General features: G+C 41.0%; 1 pseudogene; it reads left to right on the top strand.

Annotated features, from left to right (window-relative positions):
- The first annotated feature begins 6,893 nt into the window (after nt 1-6,893).
- Nucleotides 6,894-10,865, top strand: LOC132405895 (ubiquitin carboxyl-terminal hydrolase 35-like; annotated as a pseudogene).
- Nucleotides 10,866-24,374: the final 13,509 nt, after the last annotated feature.

The raw sequence follows: 24,374 nt of genomic DNA on the forward strand, positions 1-24,374 counted from the left end.
TTTGAATAGAATGAATAATCCCTTTCTTTTGGATTGATTCTTCTCCATATATCAATCAAATTTAAATCTTTCATCAATGATAGAGTTAATTTTGCTACTTTTGATTTTGTAATAGCCTTTGTTGATCTATCTAAAACTGGATCTAAACAAAAATTAAAGTCTCCACCTATTAATATTTTATCATGTGCGTTAGCCAAATTCAAAAAGACCTCCTGTATAAATTTTACATCATTTTCATTTGGTGCATAAATATTCATAAGAGTCCATAGTTCTGAAAAAATTTGACAATGTATAATTAAATACCTTCCTGCCAAATCAGTTAATACATTTTGTATTTTAATTGGTAAATTTTTATTAACCAAAATTACAACTCCTCTCGCCTTTGAGTTAAATGAAGCTGCAATAACATTTCCAACCCAGTCTCTTTTTAATTTCTGATGTTCTATATCCGTTAAATGAGTTTCTTGTAAGAAAGCTATATCTATTTTCATTTTTTTTAATAAATGTTAAAATTCTTTTTCTTTTTATTGGTCCATTAAGCCCATCAACATTAAAACTTAAAAAATTCAATAGATTAGTCATTATTTTTAATTATATTACTCCAATCTATAATAATATCTAATCTTTCAACTTTCATTGTATCCTGGGAAATCTTTTTAGAAGTCTCCATGTTGCTATGTGTGTCCCCACCAATCATCCAGGCAAAAGAATAGAAGAAAAATAGAAAATAAAGAAAAAAACAAAATACCCCCTACTAATGTTGTGAAAAAAAACCCCACAACATTACCCCCCTCTATTGTACGGGTCATGGCAATCGCCATGATTACACACGTGAATCCCGTAGTAACAGATTCAAAGCTCCCCAGCCCCCCCGCAACATAAAAAGTATATATATAAAAGAAACATACTATTCTCAGTTATTTCTAAAATTTTACTTTTCTCCCTTATATCATCCTTAAATGTCCATCAGTTCCATTCGCTATCTCTGTCTTCATCTTTAACCATTACATTTAAAAGTCTCTACGTTTAATTAGCAAAGAGATGGGAGTTTTTGTGCGAACACCTCCGCTTCTCGATAATCAGAAAAAAAAATCTTTTTCCCTCCTCCAAAAAAATTATCAGTGTTGCTGGGTGACGCATTAAAAACTTATAACCTTTTTTCCATAAAACATTTTTAGCTGGATTGAATTCTTTCTTTCTCTTCAAAAGGTTATAACTTATATCAGGATAAAAAAGAACTGGTTTCTCTGCTATCATCAATGGACCTTTTCTTCTTTTAGCACCTTGGGCAGCTGCCTTCAAAATCTTTTCTTTATCCTGGTTTCTTAAACATCTTATCAAAATTGATCGCAGATTTTGATCATCTTGAGATCTTGGTCTTAAGGCTCTGTGCACCCTTTCAATCTCAATTGAAGTTTCTTCTCCCATTTCCAATTTTTCAGGTATCCATTTTTGAAAGAAATTTATTGGGTCTTCTCCTTCGGTACCTTCTTTAAGTCCAACAATTTTAATATTGTTGCGTCTACTAAAATTTTCGAGCTTATCAATTTTTCCCACGAGTTGTTTTCTTTCTGATGTCCAGGCATCATTATCATCTTCCATCTTCTTCATTCTTCCATCCATTTCTTCCACTTTGACTTCCAAATCTGTAATTTTCTTTTCCATTTTTTCCTGTTTCTTTGTCATTTTATCAAACATAGCCTCCATTTTTGTTATTTTTTCTTTAATTACTTTTAATGCATTTAATTTTTCTAATTTATGCATTATTTGCCTCAAAGTCTTTTTTGTATTTTCAGAGGAACTTCCATCTCCATCTTCGTCTGATTTTTCCAGAGAGTCCGGCTCTCTCTCAGACTCACTTTCACTGTCGGTTTCAGTCGTTGCTGGGTTTTGTAGTTCTGGTTGCACTCGTTTGCGCATGCTCGTTCCTTTACGCATGCGCAGTTCTCGTTGATCCTTTCCTTTAGAAATGGCCGATGTTGCCGCAGTCTCCTTTTCTGTTTCACCGGTGGTGTGTTGTACCTGAGTCCGCGGTTCTTCGGTAGAAGTAGGCCTTGATTCTGTTCCAACTTGAGCAGTCCTCGCGGAAGTAGTTAACTTCATCCTCTGTTTATGAGGTATAGCTTAAAACAATCCAGAGTAGTTTATGAGTAACCTTAAAAAAGTATTGATTGACTTTTCTTCACTTAAACATTAATTTATTAACTTTTTTACGGGAGGGCTGAGTTCCAGCGTCTCGATCCTACGTCATCACGTGACGTCCCCCCATGGCAGAATTACTGAAGCAATTCTTGTTACTGTCACAATTCAAGGACAGCATCAAAGATAATGTCCCTTTAAACAGTCAAGTGCCTGATAGATTCTTAAAGTAAAAGTAGGTGGAACGAATACTATGATATTGGGTAATGTCATATAAAAAAGACAGATGGTAACGTCTTGTCTAAGTTCTTGCCAGTCCCTCAGCTCAAAGTAACAGCTCAACTCCTGCTGGGGCTGCAGATGTTTGTTTTTTAATGGTTAAATCAGGTGTTGCTGGGCTGCTCTGATCAACTTCGCATGGCACTGGCCTGTCAAAGACAGGCAGTTGGAAGGCATGAGCAGCTTCTTCCAGAAATACTTACATTATTGCAGAAGCAGTCTGGTTTCGAGCAGTTGCCAGTGTGTTGTGCACATTTTCCCAGAACTAGGGTGGTGAACCAATTAATCTGCTGGCCCTGGAGCAGCACAATAGAGGGCTGTCAGAGGTTACGGTGGGACATTGATAGGATGCAAAACTGGGCTGAGAAGTGGCAGATGGAGTTCAACACAGGTAAGTGTGATGTGGTTCACTTTGGTAGGTAAAATATGATAGCAGATTATAGTTTTAATGGTAAGACTCTTGGCAGTGTGGAGGATCAGAGGGATCTTGGGGTCCGAGTCCATAGGACACCCAAAGCAGCTGCGCAGGTTGACTCTGTGGTTAAGATGGTGTACGGTGTTTTGGGCTTCTTCAATCGTGGAATTTAATTTAGGAGTCGAGAGGTAATGTTGCAGCTATATAGGAAGCTGGTCAGACCCCACTTGGAGTACTGTGCTCAGTTCTGGTCACTTCACTACAGGAAAGATGTGGAAGCCATAGAGAGGATGCAGAGGAGATTTGCAGAGGAGATTTACAGAGGAAAGTTGCCTGGATCGGGGAGCATGCCTTATGAGAATAGGTTGAGTGAACTTGGCTTTTTCTCTTTGGAGCGACGGAGGATGAGAAGTGACCTGATGGAGGCATATAAGATCATGAGAGGCATTGATTGTCTGGATAGTCAGGGGCTTTTTCCCAGGGCTGAACTGGTTGCCACAAGAGGACACAGATTTAAGGGGCTGACAAGTACATACAGAGATGTCAGGGGTGAGTTTTTTTTTACTCAGAGAGTGGTGAGTGCGAGGAATGGACTGCCGGTAATGGTGGTGGAGGTGGATACGATAGGGTATTTTAAGAGACTTTTGGATAGGTACGTGGAGCTTAGAAAAGTAGAGGGCTTAGTAAATCCCCTTTTTTAATTTAATTTTTTTTTGCTCAACAGAACAAAACTTACAATTTCCAGATACATTTACATATTTACATTTCCTCCCCTCACAGATATCAGCTATCAAAACATTTCCATCAAAATATAGACATCACCACATCATATTATGCAAAAGCCCTTATTAGTATATCAGACAGGTTTACATCTATATACTTAAAAGGTTTCATGAAAACTATTTGTTTTTCAGTGTGCCATGCATGTCAAAAAGTCCAAAGTAATGTATTCCATGATTAATTTACACCAAACAAAAAGTCCAGGGGCCTTATCGGATATTCAACAAAGTAAAATGTTCCTCCTTGCACAAAAAGTCAGCACGCTAAAAAGTTTTTTCTGATGTGCATTAATAATACGACTGCTGGGTAAGCCCAAGAGAAAAGACACTCAGTCCATTTCAAGCTCCATCTTCAGAATCTTTTCCATTTCACCCAAAATATCACTGCAGTCTGCCTGAAGTTTGGGACAAGTCCAAAAACAGTGGGTAAAAGTTCCAGTATTTACTTAACATTGAGAACACATTGGTGAAGCCTCCGTTTTAAATTTCGAGAGATGATCTGGAGTCAAATGGGCTCTATGCAGAATTTTGAGTGCAATGCTTTAGTTTATTACAAACTTAAATCTTATTTGCATTATCACAGATGTCTTCCCATCATTCAGCTGTAATTTCTACTCACAGCCCTTCCTCCCAGACCCTTCCCAGCTGCTCAGCCTCTCCACAAGGACATTCCCTCAGGATGCTGTAAAAAATGCTAATGGAGATTTTGCTCTTAGATCAAAACACGTTCTTTTCTATGTCAGAACTATAGAAATCAGTTAACAATGATGTTTTTTTCCTTGTATATAATCTCTTATCTAAAATAAATGAAAAAGATTCTTGTTAGATTTCTGTACTATTTGACTAAAATACATCATCGTTCCTCCATCAAACAAATCTTCTGGATGGAAAATACCCTTAGAAATCCAAAGTTTAAATCCAGAATTCATTACGCCAGGCTGAAAATCTGGACTGCCTGTTATTGGAGTGAAGGCTGCAACGCCCTCAATTTGTTGCACCACCCTCTATCCCTGACTGTATTAATTGTTATTGGATTGTGACAATATTCCTTAACTAGTTTCATCTTGTTGAGGAAAAGCAAATTAATAAGAGGGCATTTTGCTTGTGAAGCTTCAATGTCTAGCCAAATTGAGGAGGGGTCCCTGCAAACCCAGTCAACCACATAAGATAAAAAGGAACTTAAACGATGCTTTTTGATGTCTGGAAAATCCAGACCCCCTGGACTACTGGGAAGCTGTAACTTAGACATTTTAATACAGGGTCTTTTTTGTTCCAGATGAAAGAAACAAACCAGCCATGAGTTGTTTTAAGTATTTTTTGGGTAAAAATGACTTGAATCATTTGTATTGGGTAGAGCAGACGAGGAAGAATGTTCATTTTGAGCAAGGATATTCGGCCAAGCCAAGAAATGGGAAGAGTGCTCCATCAGTCAAGATCCTGTCTGATTTTGTCAAATAACTGTGTGAGGTTAGCTTTGAACAATTGATCAAACATAGGTGTGATAAATATGCCTGAGTAAACAAAACCTGCCTGCAACCATTTAAAGAGGAAAACACCGAGTGTCAGGTACCTGCTGCAGATCCCCCAAAAGCATAGCCTCTGATTTAGTAAAGTTGTTTTATAACCTGAAAAGGCACTAAATGAATTGATGCATTGTATAAGATGGTGCACTAATATAGCAGGGTTTGATAAGAAAATTTGAACGTCATCTGCATACAATGTAATTTTATGTGACTTTAGTCCTATGTCTGGAGCAGATATTTTGGGGTCTCGCTGAATAGCCTCAGCCAATGGCTCTATCACTAGTGTGAAAAGTAGTGGTGATAAAGGGCAGCCCTACCAGCTACCCCTCAGAATACTAAAATTATCCAACCTAACACCATTAGTGAGAATCGCAGCCAGAGGGTGATTATAATCCACTTAATAAAATTATTGCCCAAACCAAATCATTTTAAAGTGGAAAATAGAGCACCTTGGTGTTGCTCTACTGTTGGTTGAGTCTCTACAAAACTGGAATGAGAGGAAGGAAGTAAAATATCACCACAACGAAACACAAATTGGCTGGAACCTGCATATTTATGAGCATTATTACCGAACCATTCCCCAGCCAGCTTGCATGGACATGCAGATAGCTCGGTGGAGACCGCAGTTGTGACAATATAGGACAAAAACGCTGCAAGCAGTAGCGCCTCCCAGAACTTCCTGTCTGTCCTTTATCACAGAGGTTACTGACAAGTGGGAGAGTCTGGACAAAACAATGATCCTGGAGGAGTAGACTGGCTCCATCCATTTCTTCGAGTCGAATGAAACTCCCAGAATTGATGTCTTACAGTACTTGGGTCTGAGGGATTCTGTGGGCCCGGACCTGCTGGAAGTGCACAATGCTGAGCTCCTCGCTGTCGCATGTCGGACTCTATGGGGAAGGACATCCAGAACTCTGCAGCCTAACTGCTAGAAGCTTTTACTTTCAAATTTTCCACTTTTAAGGTTTTTCCAAAAGTAAAATACTGCAGCTGCTGTACAACTGAAATTAAAGCGGAGGCGCTCACCAATTTTGATGGCGTCCATTGGAGACAGAAACAGAACATGTCTGAGTTTTATTGGAGCCAATGATATCGTGCTTAATATTTAATTAAACACAAAATAATGCTGGAGGAATGCAGCAGGCCAGCCACAATCAATGGAAAATCATAAACAGTTGATGTTTCAGGCTGAGATCCTTTATCAGGATGTCTGGGATTTTGTGTGTATTGCTTTGATTTCCAGCATCAGCAGATTTTCTCTTTTTTATAGTTAACTGGTCCATTGGAATTGTAGATACCATACACATTTGCAGATTTCTACAGATTGTCCGCCAAGAGCATTCTGATTGGTTATATTACTATCTGACGTGGAGGGTTCATTGCACAAGATCAGAAGAAGCTGCAGAAAGTTGTAAACTCAGCTAGCCTCATCAGTGGCATGCATTAGAACAGCTTCAAAATGTGATGCTTCAAAAAGTCAGCATCCAAGAATAATGACCCCGATCACCCAGGCTATGCCCTCAAATCATTACTGCCATCAGGAGGAGGACAGGAGCCTGAAGACACACACTCAATTTTGAAAGCTTCTTCCACTTCATCAAATTTCTGACTGCACTATGAACCCATGAATATTTTTCATGCTTTACTTTCTGCAGTAATTTATTTTTCCTCTACACCTCATTGTAATTTATAGCTTTTATGACCATGTATTGAAATGCACTGCTGCTGCAAACACAACAAATTTCATGAGATATGCGAATGATAGTAAACTCTGATTCTGGTAACAGGTTAATTGGTGATTGCAAACTATTAGGTTACGGTAAAATCAAGGGTTGTTGGGCTGCACGGATCGACAGCTGGAAGGGCCTATTCTGCACCTATCTCGAATGAAATACAAATAAATAAACTAGGTAGATAGGTGTGTGTGTGTGTGTGTGTGTGTGTGTGTGTGTGTATATAGGGAGGGGGCTGACCTTGAGGGCCAGCAATCGTACGCCAAGTGGCAAATATTGATTAACTTCGCACGACACTGGCTTGCTAAGGACACGCAGTTGGAAGGCACAAGCAGCTTCTTCAGGAAATACTTGCATTATTACAGCAGGACTCTGGTTTCGAGCATTCACCTGTGTGTTCTGCTATGTGTTCTCAGAACTACTGGAAGAGTCAATTAATCTCGGAACAGTGCTATCGGGACACTGAGTCTTGTCATGGATTTTTATGTCAATGCTCCCAAATTGTTGAATTACAACTCGCAAAGTTCTCCTTGGAGAGGAGTAAAGTGGCCCAAATACTCTACCTCCTCTCAGGCTGGGCCCTGTTATGGACAGTGGCTTTATGTGAGAAGTACGCTCCTGGGTATTCTGATATAAAACTATTTTTGAGAACAACGAGGAGAGTGTTCTTTCATCCTTCCTGAGGCCCAGAGTCATCCAACAGACTCCTCCAGATGCATTAGGAAGTTCAATACATGGCCAACTATTCCATTGCTTTCCATACCCTGGTGGCAGTAAGCAGGTGAGACAATTAGAATTTCGTTGACCTGTTTCGACAGTGAATAAGTGCCAAGTTAAAGACTGTCTTGCAACCAGAGCCCAGATAGATGAGTTAGAGGAATTTATCGACATCGCCATAAGAACTAACAACCATGATTCTGATTTCATCTGGAAGAGGGATTCTCAGACTTATCCAATGTCTACCCCGTTTCATTAATCCGATAACCAATGCAGATCACCACAGTTGTCTCCAGCAGAACACGTGCAACTTGGAAGAACACGGGTTTCCTCAGCAGAGCGAGAGGGGTGTATGACATAGAGATGTTGCTTTTACTGTGGTAAGGCCATCCACGTCTGAGTTACCTGCCCAGAGTTGTCTGGTAAATGTCCAGGACTGTCCTGTATGAGGGAAAATGAGGCGATCTCAAGTCTCTCTCACATTTCATTGAGTCCTAGTGGTTTTACCATCCCTATAATCTTGGGTGAGACAACAACATTCTGTGAGAGCCGAGACAGCCTCTGGTATGGCAGGAACTTTTTGGACATTGGACTGGCAGAGATAAATCCAAATTCCTAAGGTACCTTTCTACCAGTCGATCTCTGCTACGGATGTGGATGGTGGACACGTAGAAGCTGGAGAAATCCTTTATCTTTCCATTTCACTCAAGTTGACTTTTGAAAGGTATGAGAAGATGATTTATTTCCATCTTATTTATTCTCCAGATGTTCCCCAAACCCTTGATTATCTGTGGTTACATCTTCATAAACCTTAAAATTACTGGTTTATTAGCACCTTTCAGGGTTAGTCCACCCTATGCCAGGATAAGTCCCTTCCTGAAGATATTGAGACACCTTCCCAAACTTCTAAGTTGCTTGCATGAGTTTCTAAGATGCCTGCCTGAGTTAATGAACAACCTGCTGTGAACTGTGTCATGCCGCCAGTTGAGTTGCACCCTGACTCCCCCAGACTGAATGTGAACTCAACTGAATTGTCCGGGGTGCCTTCAGCGTATTCAGATTTGTTGCAGATGTTCAGCAAGAGAAGAGCCACTATGCTTCCCCACAGGAGGACTCTGTTGCTGTGTCAATTTATTATTTGGGATGCGTCCTTGCCTGGGAAGCTACTATGCCATGTCTGCTCCTGAGAGGCAAGCTATGAAAGAATATTCCAATAGTTGTAGAGTTTCTAATTTGTGGTTCTCTCTGTGTCTGTGTGGCAACTGTTTGAAGGATGGAAATCACGAAGAAGGTTGACTATTTATTGTTTAAGAACCTTGATGTCATTGAAGTATAAAAGACATTGGTTGTAGAAAACAGGATTGAAAAGAGATAGAAAAGATTTTTGAAGTGATGATGTTATTTTCCATCCATATTCTGTAAAACCTGTTCAAAGCTGCAAAAGAACCTCTCTCCAGTAAACAACGTATAGCATCTCTGTTCATTCTGTTGAGTGAAACACAGTTCCAAGAGGATGAATATTTATTTGATGGGACATCAAATGTGTATGACACTGTGGTCCAGTACATGTAATTGAAAATCATGGATAGGGTCAAACTTGCTGAATGATGATTGCATCATGGATATAGCGATGACACCGGTTTTGACCAATATAACTGAATGGCTTTCATTGACATTAGCCAATGACAGAGGTAAGTGGATTATTGGCTTACTGAAAGGTTTAGCCACTGAAAAACTTCAGCATGTTGGTTGAAGTTACACTTTCAATAATTGAACAGGTGTTCTCAATACTCTTTTCCCTAGTTGTGAGAGCAGGAGCACATGCTGTGCAAAAAACATGCTTTTAAGTTTAAACATTCAGAGCATTCTACGTATTTGTTCCTCTTATTCCCAAATTAATAATGTCACTTTTCTAAAGAAGAGGACAACTTTGCTATAAACTGTTGACAACAGATACCTGAATTTGTACACTGCATGATCTTCTGGTTTTCAGGCTTCACTGACTGATGTGAATTTGTCATAAAAGCAAAAAAGAATTTTCCAATTCCATATCAGGAAAAAATAAAAACAGGTGCTCAATCAGAATGTCTGGATTTCAGAAAAAAATGCATTGGAACTTTTGCCCCCAGGACTTGCTGCAAGGTTGGATACAGGAAAGACAGAAATGGCAGATCTTGGCAATACTTACGTAACTCTTGCTTCGGCTAGTGGCTTAGTATAGCCCCCGGCCCGGCCAAACTTAAGAAATCTCGTTTGGTTGGATGCTGTGCGATGTGTTCCCGTTACAAATCAGTACCCCGAAATAACAAACAGTACACAATATGCGATTAAATGACTAAGCTTTATAATTCTTACTTTGATTATATGGTTAGTAAAGAAAAAGGAAAAAAGGAAAAAGGCCCCAATCTTATGAAACAGTTTATTGCACAATGTTAGAGCTCACTGATAAGACAGTTGTCCACCATTGACCTCCTCCGATTGTCGCTGCTCTTCAAACACTTGCTCCAAGTCCACCCCATCTGGCTGTCTACCAGCTCTCTCCTTTTATGTCTTCTGTACACATCTCTCCCCAGCAAAAGACTGCGAAAATCTCTCTTCCAGACTCACAAGAAAGAACAACAGCATTCAAAACCCCGTTATCTCTAGTTATAACCCAAACATTGCTGCTACAGAGAAACCATTACATTATCTGTGACACCTTACAGCATGTTACACTTATTTCATGAGCAGTATCACTCAGATCCTTTACAAGCCTTCTGACTTCAGGCATGCTGTATTGCTACTCAAGGACCCTGTTGAAAGATTCATCTCCTCCATGATTTAATCAAGTGGTGCACCATGGCCGTTTGGATTATGTATGATAACTATTGGAAAGCTACATGAAGAGGAGATGACAAGTAAAGGAATTCTCATGGACAGAGACATTTAGGCATTGAACCTCATAGAGAAGGCTGAGATCCAGAGAAAATATTAATAGAAAAAATGTTTGGTGGAAGATGGTGACTCAGATCCTTTGCTGTTGTTGTTATTATTATAAAGTTTCCTTCTGAAAGTGAGGTTTTATAAATCTACTGCCACCTAACAAGGTCCTCAAAGGTGTGATCATTCAAGTAATCCTAGTATTTCAATGAAGATTACTTGCACAAACAAATTATTATCACAAACTAAGCAACACATCATTGCCAAGTCTCTAAATAAACAGACACAAACAAAATATAAAGAGAATTCAGTGTATGTGGTACCATTTGAAATAATCGCTCCCCATGGAAAAGCAAAATAGGAGACTGCAGTACCTACAATTAGCTCCTTGCTACAGAATGATTTTGCAGTAGTTTTCAGAGAGTAAAGTGTGAGACTCAGCAAAATGATGGTCAGTGCCTGAGTCCTTAACTACTTTCTTTCACCAGAAATGTTATCGGATGATAACAGTTATGATCATTGTTTAAGGGCAATGGCAACCATGGTGATATTGACAAGTTCTGCTTGAAATCAGTATTGATGCATTTGTCTATGTAATGGAAAACGTTGGAGAGTGATGCCTGAGTAGGTTTCGAATGTGGAATGTTCCACATGGCCAACAAAAAGTCAGGCATAGATGTGTCCATGTGAATAATTATGGTTTATGAGCTTCCTGAGTGTTGTTAAAGCTGTCCCCATCCATAAAACTGGGCAGCATTTCTTCGTACTACTGATTCAAGCTTTGTAGGTGGGGGACAGGATTTGGTGAGCTCAGAGGTGAGTTACTCGCTACAGGATTTCAACCTCTGATCTGCTTTTGCAGCCATGTTGTGTACATGGAAAGACCTATGGTAGAAAGATTGTATATATGACTGGGCAATTGGAAGATATCAAGATATAGAAGACAATGTATCCTGATTACATAAAGTTCCAAGAGCTGTCATACACAGTGAGAGACTTCTTGCTCCAGGTGGTCCAGACCAGTCAAGATCTCCATCCAAGTCTCCACTGGGTCCCATTTGCCAATGTTTGCTCCATAACACTCCGAAAACATTTCCAATCCAGGTAACTGTAAAATGCCTCTTAAAAGTCATTATTGTACATATCTCAACTGCCATCTCCGGCACCTCATTTCAATAGATACCTCGTCTTGTGTGTAACAAAACTATTTGCCTGATGCCAGGCCTCAAGCACTTCCATCGCAATCACTTCTCATCCATGATGATGCCAGTCAGGCTCAAAGCAGTAACCATGCTGGATTTCAGAGCCTGCACAGTTTTCAATATTAAAATCAGCTGTGAAATCTATCTCTCAGCACTTTGCTAGCGAATGTTGTAGAATGAAACGGCTGTTGTTCCTTTCCCCACTGACTCTTATCGTTATCGCACAGTTCATCAGCCCCTGGGATGGAGTGCAGCTGCTTTTGGCAAAATGGTGCAGAGTAAAACAGGAACAGGAAGGGAGATTACTATCGGAATGGTGTCCAAGTTAGGAAAAGGGGAACTACAACAAATCTAGGTATCCTTGTTCAGTCACTGGAAGTAAGCATGCAGGTACAGCAGGCAGTGAAGAAAGCTAATGGCATGTTGGCCTTCATAACAAGGGGAGTTGAGTACAGGAGCAAAGAGGTCCTTCTGCAGTTGTACAGGGCCCTGGTGAGACCACACTTGGAGTATTGTGTTCAGTTTTAGTCTCCAAATTTGAGGAAGGTGTCAGGTTGGGTCGGGTTACAGTAGGACTCGAGTGCAGACCAACGAATGCTCTTTTACCAGGATTTATTAGGGAGCACAAGGGAAACAGTCTTTCAAAAATGGAGGCAGACACGAATCCAGAATGGCAGGCAGAGGTCTTACCCAGGAAAGGCAGTCCGGCGAGGGCAGACGATCCAGAGCGCACAGGCAAAAATCAGGTTCCAAAACAGGCAAAATCCAGAAACACAGAGTCCAGCAAAATCAGTTGGCAACAGTCACACTGGCAGGCTAGAATGACTCAGGTCAGAGCTGGGACAAACTGGTAGAGAATGTGAGTCAAGGCAGGGTTTAAATGGACCGGGTAATGAGTGAAAACAGAAACAGGTAGGTGCTAGTGAGGAGATAAGAGGGTAATTGGCGAAAGTGCAATAAGGAAAGGGGCTGGGTTAAAACCCACATGGCCAGGTGAAAAAAGGCAGAAATTAAGGGCTGTCATGGTCCAGAGCTATCAGCAGAGGCCCTTCGACCCAATGTTCAGGCCGGATCCTTAACAGAAGGACATTCTTGCTATTGAGGGAGTGCAGCGCAGGATCACGATGTTAATTCCCGGGATGGCGAGACTGTCATATGTTGAAGGATTGGAGCAACTGGACTTGTATACACTGGCATTTAGAAGGATGAGAGTGGATCTGATTGAAATATATAAGATTATTAAGGGATTGGACACACGAGAGGCAGAAAACATGTTCCCAATATTGGGGAGTCCAGAACCAGAGGCCACAGTTTAAGTATAAGGGGTAGGCCATTTAGAGCGGAGTTGAGGAAAAACTTTTTCACCCAGAGAGTTGTGGATCTATGGAATGCTCTGCCTCAGAAAGTAGTGGAGGCCAATTCGCTAGATGCTTTCAAGAAAGAGTTAGATAGAGCTCTTAAAGATAGTGGAGTCAAGGGATATGGGGAGAAGGCAGGAAAGGGTACTGATTGTGGCTGATCAGCCTTGATCACATTGAATGGCAGTGATGGGCCAAAATGGCCTAATCCTGCACCTATTGTCTATTACCTATAAACCAGAAACCACCAGTCCCAGGATTGCCTGGGTCCCTCCTTATTCCCATCTACTTTCTACAGAAGCAGTGGGCCATGCATTGGGAGGATTAGCAAAAGGACGTTTAGGTAACATGTGAGGCATTTCTAACAATGTTGATATCTCACAGCTTCAGTGACCTGGATTTGATCCTGAACATGTCCATGTAAAATTTGAAAGCTATCTCTGTGACCACTTGAATTTCCCAGAGATGTTCTATTTTCATTGCAGAGTGCAGATATCATCGTGTACATTTCCCCTTAGTGCAATGAAGAAACAATAGAATTAAAGGGTGCTTGATGGCATGTGCGAGGAAAATGGAATTGGCAGCAATGGGGTTGTTCTATCAGGAGCTTACATGGACCCAATGGGCTGAATGGCCTCATTATCTATTTTGTTCAATAACAATTTCACAGTTTCTTTTGTAATATTTAATTATTCACATTTTTTTCAGTGTAAAACTCCTACAACTGTTAATTATTTTGTCCTGAACAGGGCGTTGAGATATCACTGACTGAGAAGGGGATGCCGTGAGGTTTCTCTGATTGCGTCATGGTTATTTGGTGAATGTTTTTTTCTTTCCCAGGAACCACGGGTTGCGACGTCTGTGCTGTGGGAAATCGAACGTGGGTATGATTCAATATGGGGAATGGGGGAGCACTCAAAAAGGAAAATATTTTCTGCAGGTGAGGATGCTGCTTAACCTGGAGTGGGTATTGTGTGTATTCAAACATCCACACAGCTCCTGACAACTCCATTAAAGATGTAGCAATCAAAATCTTTTCCTCGAGATGGGAAAGTAGATTCCATGAGCTCCTGGCAATCAGATATGAGCTGGGACTTGGCTGCCAACTGACCAAATTGGAACAAAATGGTCCAAAGGTCCAAAGACAAAATGGACCTATTTTGAAGTGTGTTCCAGTATTGCCTAGTCAGGTGAGATCTTTAGCCATTTATGTGTCATGAATGTAAGTAGGTGGGTTTCCTCATGAACATTGATTTAGGAGATAAGTAGAATACTCAACCCTTTGAAACTGCTCCGCCAAGCAATAAATTTGTGGCTTGATTCTGCTTCCACAACCCTTGAGAAAAAGAATCACAAAGGATCATGGCTCCCTGAGAGAGAAACAAACTTAGTTTCATACTTGTCCTAACTAGGCAGCTCCTGATTTTTAAACACCAACACCTTGCCCATAGCCATCTTGCAGAGAACTATTAAGAACTGAAGATGCAATGAATTTTCCTTTCAGTCTTCAAAACTGCAGTGGATACAGACATCACATTCCCTTACAATTCAGTAAAAGGGGAGAAAGGAGAGAGGAAGTAGGGCTCCTCCTTCAAGCTGGTAGAACTATTGGAAAGGAAACAGTGATTTGATTTAGTCAGATTTGGAAAAGCATGGGCTTATTAGTAATAGTCTGGATGGCAATCCATGGGATTCAGTGCTGGGCACTCTTTTTTTATGATGTACAGAAAATGACTTGGATGAAAATACAGAGTGGCTGATTAGCAGGTTTGCAGATAACCATATAACATATAACCATATAACAATTACAGCACGGAAACAGGCCATCTCGGCCTTTCTAGTCCGTGCCGAACTCTTAATCTCACCTAGTCCCACCTAGCCGCACTCAGCCCATAACCCTCCACTCCTTTCCTGTCCATATACCTATCCAATTTTACCTTAAGTGACACAACTGAACTGGCCTCTACTACTTCTACAGGAAGCTCATTCCACACAGCTATCACTCTCTGAGTAAAGAAATACCCCCTCGTGTTTCCCTTAAACTTCTGCCCCCTAACTCTCAAATCATGTCCTCTCATTTGAATCTCCCCTACTCTCAATGGAAACAGCCTATTCACGTCAACTCTAACTATCCCTCTCAAAATTTTAAATACCTCGATCAAATCCCCCCTCAACCTTCTACGCTCCAATGGATAGAGACCTAACTTGTTCAACCTTTCTCTGTAACTTAAGTGCTGAAGCCCAGGTAACATCCTAGTAAATCGTCTCTGCACTCTCTCTAATTTATTGATATCTTTCCTATAATTCGGTGACCAGAACTGTACACAATATTCCAAATTTGGCCTTACCAATGCCTTGTACAATTTTAACATTACATCCCAACTTCTGTACTCAATGCTTTGATTTATAAAGGCCAGCATTCCAAAAGCCTTCTTCACCACCCTATCTACATGAGACTCCACCTTCAGGGAACTATGCACTGTTATTCCTAGATCTCTCTGTTCCACTGCATTCCTCAGTGCCCTACCATTTACCCTGTATGTTCTATTTGGATTATTCCTGCCAAAATGTAGAACCTCACACTTCTCAGCATTAAACTCCGTCTACCAACATTCAGCCCATTCTTCTAACCGGCATAAATCTCCCTGCAAGCTTTGAAAACCCACCTCATTATCCACAACACCTCCTACCTGAGTATCATCGGCATACTTACTAATCCAATTTACCACCCCATCATCCAGATCATTTATGTATATTACAAACAACATTGGGCCCAAAACAGATCCCTGAGGCACCCCGCTAGTCACTGGCCTCCATCCCAATAAACAATTATCCACCACTACTCTCTGGCATCTCCCATCTAGCCACTGTTGAATCCATTTATTACTCCAGCATTAATACCTAACGACTGAACCTTCTTAACTAACCTTCCATGTGGAACTTTGTCAAAGGAATGGTAAAAGAGTGTTTAGAGTATACCAGATGTGATCTTACTTGTGCTCCTATCAACAGAAACACAGAATGCTGAATTTAGATAAGCTACCTGGATGTGACAGACAAACCAGCCGGACCAGATGGTCTACACCATCTGAAAAAGGTTCTGAAAAAGGTGGCTGATAAAATTGTGGAGGCATTAGTAGTCATCTTTCAAGAATAATTAGATTCTGCAATGGTTTTGGAAGACTGAAAATTACAAACGTCAGTCCTCATTTTAAGATGAGAGGGATACAAAAGACAGGAAGTCATACCCAGTAGTGGGACTTCAGTGATTGGCAAGATGCTAGAGTCCATTCTTGAGGATGAGCCTTTATGGTATGTTTAATGCTTAATTAATGCTTCAGCAACAGCATATTTACAACATGACTCAAATATCAGTGAAATATTAAATACACAACAGATAGGGTAAAAAGTCAGTCTCTTTCCCAGGGAAGAAATATCAGATGCTAGAAGGACATACATTGAGGTACGAGAGATAAAGTTTCACTGATATAAATGGGACAAACTGCTTTTTTTATGCCAAGTGGGTAGGTGACTAGCATGAGCAGGCAGGTGCAGAGGAGGATGCAGATTTGAAAGTTACATTTAAGAGGCTTTTAAATGGACACCATTATGCAAGAAGTGGAAGGATATAGATCAGGTAAGCAGAAAATATTTAGTTTCAAGCAACACACACAAAATGCTGGTGGAATGCAGCAGGCCAGGCAGCATCTATAGCAGTGGTTCCCAACCTTTTTTTGGCCATGCCCCACCTAATCACCTCTAAAATCCTGATGCCCCCTGTGGTGATATATAATTCTTATTATTCAAAAAGTCAACTCCTATTCACCTGGAGGAAGCCTAAAAGACCATTAACTTGGTTTAAACAAGCTTCCAAAGAACATGGCATTCATGAAAGAGAAAAATAAAAGAATCAAAGGACTGTTAAAGTACTGAGGAAATTACTAAGAAATTGTAAAAAAAAACATTAAGTGATATTAAAATAATAATAATAATAATAAATAAATAAAACAATGCCGAATCATTTCTACGGCATACAAAGACAGATACACTGTTTAAAAGAGATGACGCAATGTACAGACCTTCACACCACCAAGAACCGAAAGCTACTGCAAAAAGCAGCATTGGCGCGACCTCGTATGAGTTTCTTACGCGTTTGGACTTGTTCATTCATTCCTCCCTACATCAGTCAATTCATTAATTTAATTATGAAAGCCATTTGATGGTTGTAATGATGGTGATACACTATATATACAGTATGTACGCAATTACACATGTACATACACACAAGTATTTTTATGTATGCATGCTGTATATACACATATGTATTAATTTGCACACACACTCATACTCACACAGACCTACCAGAAAAAATTCACTGTTAATAACTCATTCTCGAATTGCCCCCTTAAAAATCAAATTACCTCCCGTGGTACACCCCACGTTGGGAACCACTGATCTATTGAAAGGAGTACAGTCAACGTTTCGGGCTGAGACCCTTTGTCAGGACTAACTGAAAGAAGAGATAGTACAAAAGTGGTTGGGGAAACAAAAGTTGAAAGTTGAAAACTTTCAACAAAAGTTGAAAGTGGTTGGGGAAAGGGGAGATCTTAAATGATGGGGGAAAACAGGAGGGGGAGGGATGAAGCTAACAGCTGGAAAGTTGATAGGCAAAAGGGATACAGAGCTGGAGAAGGGAGAGGATCATGGGACAGTAGGCGTAGGGACAAAGAAGAGGGGAGGAGAGCACCAGAGGAAGATGGAGAGCATAGAAGGAGTGATTGTGAGAGAAAGAAGAGAGAGGGAAAAAGGGAATAAATAATAAATAAATAAATATATAAGGGATGGGGTAAGAAGGGGAGGAGGGGGCATTAATGGAAGTTAGAGAAATCAATGTTCATGCCATCAGGTTGGAGGCTACCCAGATGGAATATAATGTGCTGTTCCTCGAACCTGAGTGTGGCTTCATCTTGAGAGCAGAGGAGGCCATGGATTGATGTATCAGAATGGGAATGGGACGTGGAATTAAAATGTTTGGCCACGGGGAGATCCTGCTTTCTCTGGCGGACAGAGCATAGGTATTCAGTGAAATGGTCTCCCAGTCTGTGTTGGGTCTCACCAATATATAGAAGGTTGCACCGGGAGCACCGGATGCAGTATACCACACCAGCCGACTCACAGGACAAGAATCGCCTCACCTGGAAGGACGGTCTGGGGCCCTGAATGGTGGTGAGGAAGGAAATGTAAAGGCAGGTGTAGCACTTGTTCCGCTTACAAGGATATGTGCCAGGAGGGAGATTGGTGGGAAGGGATGGGGGTACGAATGGACAAGGGAGTTGCATAGTAAGCAATCCCTGTGGAAAGCAGAAGGGGAGAAGGGAAAGATGTGCTTGGTGGTGGGATCCCATTGGAGGTGGCAGAAGTTACGGAGAATTATATGTTGGACCCAGAGGCTAGTGGGGTGGCAGGAGGATGGAGTGAGAGCAGATGTGCGTGAAATGGGAGAGATGTTTTTGAGAGCAGAGTTGATGGTGGAGGAAGGGAAGCCCCTTTCTTTAAAAAAGGAAGACATCTCCTTTGTCCTGGAATGAAAAGCATCATCCTGAGAGCAGATGTGGTGGAGAATGTGGAATTGTGAGAAGGAGAAGGCATTTTTACAAGAGACAGGGTGGGAAGTGGAATAGTCCAGGTAGTTGTGAGAGTCTGTAGGATTATAGTAGACATCAGTAGATAAGCTGTCTCCAGAGATAGAGACAGAAAGATTAAAAAAGGGGAGTGAGGTGTGGAAATGGACCAGGTAAATTTGAGGGCAGGGTGAAAGTTGGAGGCAAAGTTAATGAAGTCAATGAGCTCAGCATGTGTGCAGGAAGCAGCACCAATGCAGTCATCAATGTAGCGAACGAAAAGTGGGGACGGCTACCAGTATAGGCTTGGAACATGGACTGTTCCACAAAGCCAAAAGCCAGGCATAGCTGGGATCAATACGGGTGTCCATGGCTACGTCTTTAGGTTGGAGGAAGTGGGAGGAGCCAAAGGAGAACTGATTAAGGGTAAGGACTAATCCGCTTGACAGTGGAGAGTGGGGGTAGAGGGGAACTGGTTAGGTCTCGAATCCAAAAAGAAGCCCCGAGCTTTGAGACCTTCCTGGTGGGGCATGGAGGTATATAGGGATTGGACATCCATGGTGAAAATAAGGCAGTGGGGGCCAGGGAACTTAAAATCATTGAAAAAATTCAGAGTGAGAGAAGTGTCACAAACATAGGTGGGAAGGGATTGAACAAGGGGGGATAAAACAGTGTGGAGGTATGCAGAAATGAGTTTGGTGGGGCAGGAGCAAGCTGAGACAATGGGTCTGCTTGGACAGGCAGGTTTGTGAATCTTGGGAAGGAAGTAGAAACGGAAAGTGTTGGGTGTGGGAACTATGAGGTTGGTGGCAGTGGATGGGAGATCTGCAGAGCTGATAAGGTTGGTGATGGTATAGGAGACAATGGCCTGGCGCTCCTTAGTGGGGTCATGATCGAGGAGTAAATAAGAGGATGTATCAGTGAGTTGTCACTGTGCCTCAGCAAGGTAGAGGTCAGTATGCCAGATGACAACAGCGCCACCCTTATCAGTGGGTTTTATAGTAAAGTTAGGATTGGTGCAGAGGGAGCAGAGAGCAGAGTGCTCGGAAGGAATGAGGTTGGAATTGGAACAAGGTGGGGTGAAGTCAAGATGGTTGATGTCCCATCAGCAGATTTAGTTTCATTTGTCATTGATGTTTAGCACAGATTTTTGTGATGAAGGACCTGCTTTGGTGCATTGTTCTAATATTTCAAAGATTTTTAGATTAATAAGCTAAGCATCTGACATTATCATAATTAATTACATCCAAGATTCTTTCATTACCACTTGAAAGAATTATCTTTACCATCAGCACTGCAGCCATTGTTGAGATACAGGTTCAATAGTCAGGTCAGTTTAGAGCAGAGTATGGGGTGGTGTGTTTAATAGGAATTGTCAAATGTTTAAGCGCTTGGATTCAAAAAAATTCATGGGATCCTGGATGTAGACAAGGAAACCTTTGCGTATCAATATAGGGTACAGTTTCAAAGATAAATACATTTTCCATCATAGTGAATGCAAGGTGAAAGCAGCACTGAGCTGAGAAAGAGCAACAAATGTTCTCTAGGTGGGGTCTTAAAAGTTCAGCAGCAGAAGTGAACCAGCAGTAACACATCTCAGTTGACTGAGTCCTTAAGAGCATCGTTACAAGGTGAGATCTGAAAAACCCATATGGGATGAGATCTTAAATCTCTTCTGTTCAGCCAATCCACAAATGCATTTCTTCCAGAGAGTAAATGGGAGGAGTATCCACCCTACAATCATGAGGACAAAATCTTCCAAGAAAATCCAGGATCCTCTCTATTGTGTTCTGTGGAAGAAACAGCATACTAAATTGGATATTTTCTAAATAAATCTCAAGAATAGCACATTAAGTATTGGATATCAACAGCAGCAAAACCTTTTAATTCCACCCCAATTTGCAACTGGTTACACATTGCATCAGCATTCCACCATTACAAACAAACAAAGCTGCTGACCCTGATTCAAAGTGAAATATAGAAGAGTATATGAGCAGAATTTGTCATATATAAAAAATTTCCCGGAATCCTGAAGATACCACATTGTGTGCATCCAGCAGTTGAGCAACATAAGGTTAACCAACATTCCTAAATCTATGGATCTAAAATAAAGGGCTTAAGCCCCTTAAAGGTAAGAATGAGAAAATTAAGAAGGGATATGCAAACAATAGATTTGTGAAAACAATGATGTGTTTGTCAGTTGTCACTGTGAACTCAAAAGATATCACTGTTGAAGGTACTAAAAAACAGCACTGGAAGAACACAGCAGCTCAAACAGCACCTGTGGAGGCAAAAGGTGCACGTTGATGTTTTGTACAGAGAACAAATATCATGACTGAGATGGAGCAGAAAATATTACCCGTGTACAGCAGTAGGGGGAAGGACATGTGGACAAAAGGAGAGAATAGCTAGTGTAGTGGTTATCTGAGTGCTATTACAGCTCATGGCATTGAAGTTCAGATTTCAATTGCCATGTCATCTGGAAGAAGTCTATCTGTCCTCCCCATGGAATTCGAGTTTCAAGGTTCATAGTACGTTTATTATCGAAAGTGTATGCAATATAGTACTTTGTGATTTATCTTCTGTAGAGAGCCATGAAACAAATAAAACCATACAGGCCATTCAGAGAAGAACATCTCCCCTCCCCATGCACAAAAAGTAAACAAATCATGCAAAGATCAAGTAGTGAATTGTGCAACTGGCATCAAGAACATCGAAGCTCCCCAAGTGCAAAGAAAACCAAATCATGCAAAACGTGCAAATGCAAGTTATGCTTCCAGCACCAAGAACAACAACTCCCTACACCGATCCCATCACGTGCAATGTAAACCAAAATAAATCATGTAAACAGCAACAATATAGAATGGATGAAAACACAGAATGTAAAGCATAAAACTGAAAGAGTCAAGTTGAACTACAGTCTAATCCATAAATCCCTGATCCAGAACATTGCTACTATCCTCCAACAATACAGAGGAGAGAGTGCATTCAAATGTGGGGTCCTTCCCTTGGGAGAAGCAAGTGAGAGGCCGTCACATGCAGACACCTTCTCCAGCAACAGCGAGTGAGAAGCTGCTAGATGTCACTGAACATTCGCTTGCCTTCAGGTTCCTCTAATTTCCATCCAATCTAAAGGTGTACAGGTTCTAATCAATCAGCCCCAAAACCTGGGCCTCCTTAACTCACTCTGCAACTGGATTCTTGACTTCATCAATGGAAGACCACTGTCTGTGAAGATTAGAAATAAGATTCCTCCTTGCTGACAATCAACACTGGTGTACCTTAAGGATGAGTTCTTAGCCACTCCCCTACTCTCTCTACACCCATGACTGTATGACTAGGCACAGCTCAAATGCCATATATAAATTTGCCGATTACACAACTACTGTTGGCAGAATTTCAGACCGTGATAAGGCAAACAAGAGCGAGACAGATTGGCTTGTTGAGTGGTGCTGCAGCAACAACCTTGCACTCAGTGTCAGTAGGACCACAGAATCAATTGCTGACTTCAGTGAGGAGAAGTCGAGGAATCAGTCACCAGCCATCTTCAAGTGATTAGAAGAGGAAAGTTTGAGCAATTTGAAGTTTCCATGTGTCAACATCTCTGAGGATCTATCCTGGACCTATCATATTGATGCATTTTTAAAGAAGGCATAACAGTGGCTATATTTCATTAGAAGTTTGAGAAGAAATCACATGTCAACTAACACACTTGCACATTTCTACGGAAGTACTGTGGAGAGCATTCCATCTGATTTCATTACTATATTCTCCTAATCCTTGGTATGTCTGGTAACACCTTCATAACCTTGTCATTAATTAGTCCTCAGGCAACATTCAGGGTTGATTGATCCTGTGCCGCAGTAAGTGCCTGTGAAATTCTGAGCTGCTTTCTTAAGGTTCCAAGACGCCTGTCCGAGATTTCAAGATGACTGCCCGAGTGAATCATCTCTGGTCATCTATTGAGTTTCTCCCTGACTACTCAAGACTGGATGTGAACTCAGCTGAGCTCTTTGGAGTCCCTTCAGATTATACAGATTTGAGGAGAACCACTACCAATCCCCACATAGGAACTATGATTGTGACCTCAATTTACTCTCGGGTTGATGTCCTTCCCTGGGAACTCTTGGTACATTGTCCACTCCTGAGAGGCGAACAATGGAGGAATATTCCAGTAGTTGTGGAGTTACTAACTTGTGGTGGTGGCACTGTCTTCCCTCTCAGTGTCTGTGAGATAACTGTTTGAAGGATGATTTCAACATGTAATTTTTCATGCAAATCATGTAAAACATGATTATTTGTTGTATAGAAACCTTGATGTAAGTGAACTTTGAAAGACATTGGTTGGAGAAAACAGGATGGAAAAGAGATGGACAAGATTTTTGAAGTTATGATGTTGTCTTGCCATCCAACTTCTGTAAAGCATGTTCTCGTAAGACCTATCGTAGGAAGTGCAAAATAACACTTTACAGTAAACAATGCATAGCCATGTCTGAGTTGTGTACAAAGTTAATTTTTTTTGAGTGATACACTATTCCAAAAGTTTATGGATGTATTTGATGTAACATTAAATGCATTGACCACTGTGGTCCCATATGTGCCATTGGAAATAACTGATGGGGACAAAACATGATGGAATGATGATTGCATCACAGAGTCAGAGAAGACAACTGCTTTGACCAGTATGATTGATTGGCTTGCATGGTTATTAGCCAATGACATAGATAAATGGATTATTGGTTACTGAAATGTTTGGCCGCTGTGAAACAGTTCAGCATTTTGAATGAAGTTACACTTTCCAAAATTGAATCCGTGTTCTCAGGGCTCTTTTTCCCAGCATTGCTGGTGATGAGCTGCAGCACTGTTGTTAAGAGTGTTCCCTCTCACCTTAAACCTATGCTTTCTTGTCCTTGTAAAAAACTTGTAAGAAGGACTGAATGCATTCACTTTATCTATGCCCTTCATGATTGTATATCTATATCTTTATATGATCACTTCTCAGTTCTAACCTGACTAGCTTCTCCCCGTAACTCAGTCTCTCAAGTCCTGGCAACTTGTAAATCCTTTCTACACTTTTTCAGTTTAATGATATTTTTCTTTTAGCAGGGCAACCAAAATTGGACTTCAAGTATAAAGACTGCAATATCCTGTTAAATTGCAGCATGGCTTCCCAATTTTTAAACTCAGTGATGTGACTAATGAAGTCCACAGTGCCAAAAACCATCTTCACCACTCTGTCTACCTGTGACTACACTTTCATTTAACCTTGTACTTGCACTCCAAGAGACCTCTGTTCAACAACACTCCCCATTCATGTGAAAGCCCCATCTAGATTTTCACTTGTAAAATGTAATGCCTTGCACTTAGCCAAATTCAAATCCATTTGATATCCTTCATATCACTTCCCCAGCTGATCAAGCTGCCGATGTAATCTTGATTGATTTTCTTCATTGTCTACTGTTCCACCTATCTTACTGTCAACTGCAAACTTATTAATATTGCCTTGTATGTTCTTATTCAAACTGTTGATAGAGATGCCAAACATCAATGGGCCCAGCACCATCCCCTAAGGCATACCACTAGTCATAGGCAACCAGACCTAGAAACGATCCTCCACTTTGTTGGTACCCTCTGTGTGTCCCCGTCAAACCACTGTGTCTCCAATTAAGTACTTCCTTGTGGCTTCCAT

Source organism: Hypanus sabinus, chromosome 16 (genome assembly GCF_030144855.1).
Source record: "Hypanus sabinus isolate sHypSab1 chromosome 16, sHypSab1.hap1, whole genome shotgun sequence".
Taxonomy (NCBI): Eukaryota; Metazoa; Chordata; class Chondrichthyes; order Myliobatiformes; family Dasyatidae; genus Hypanus; species Hypanus sabinus.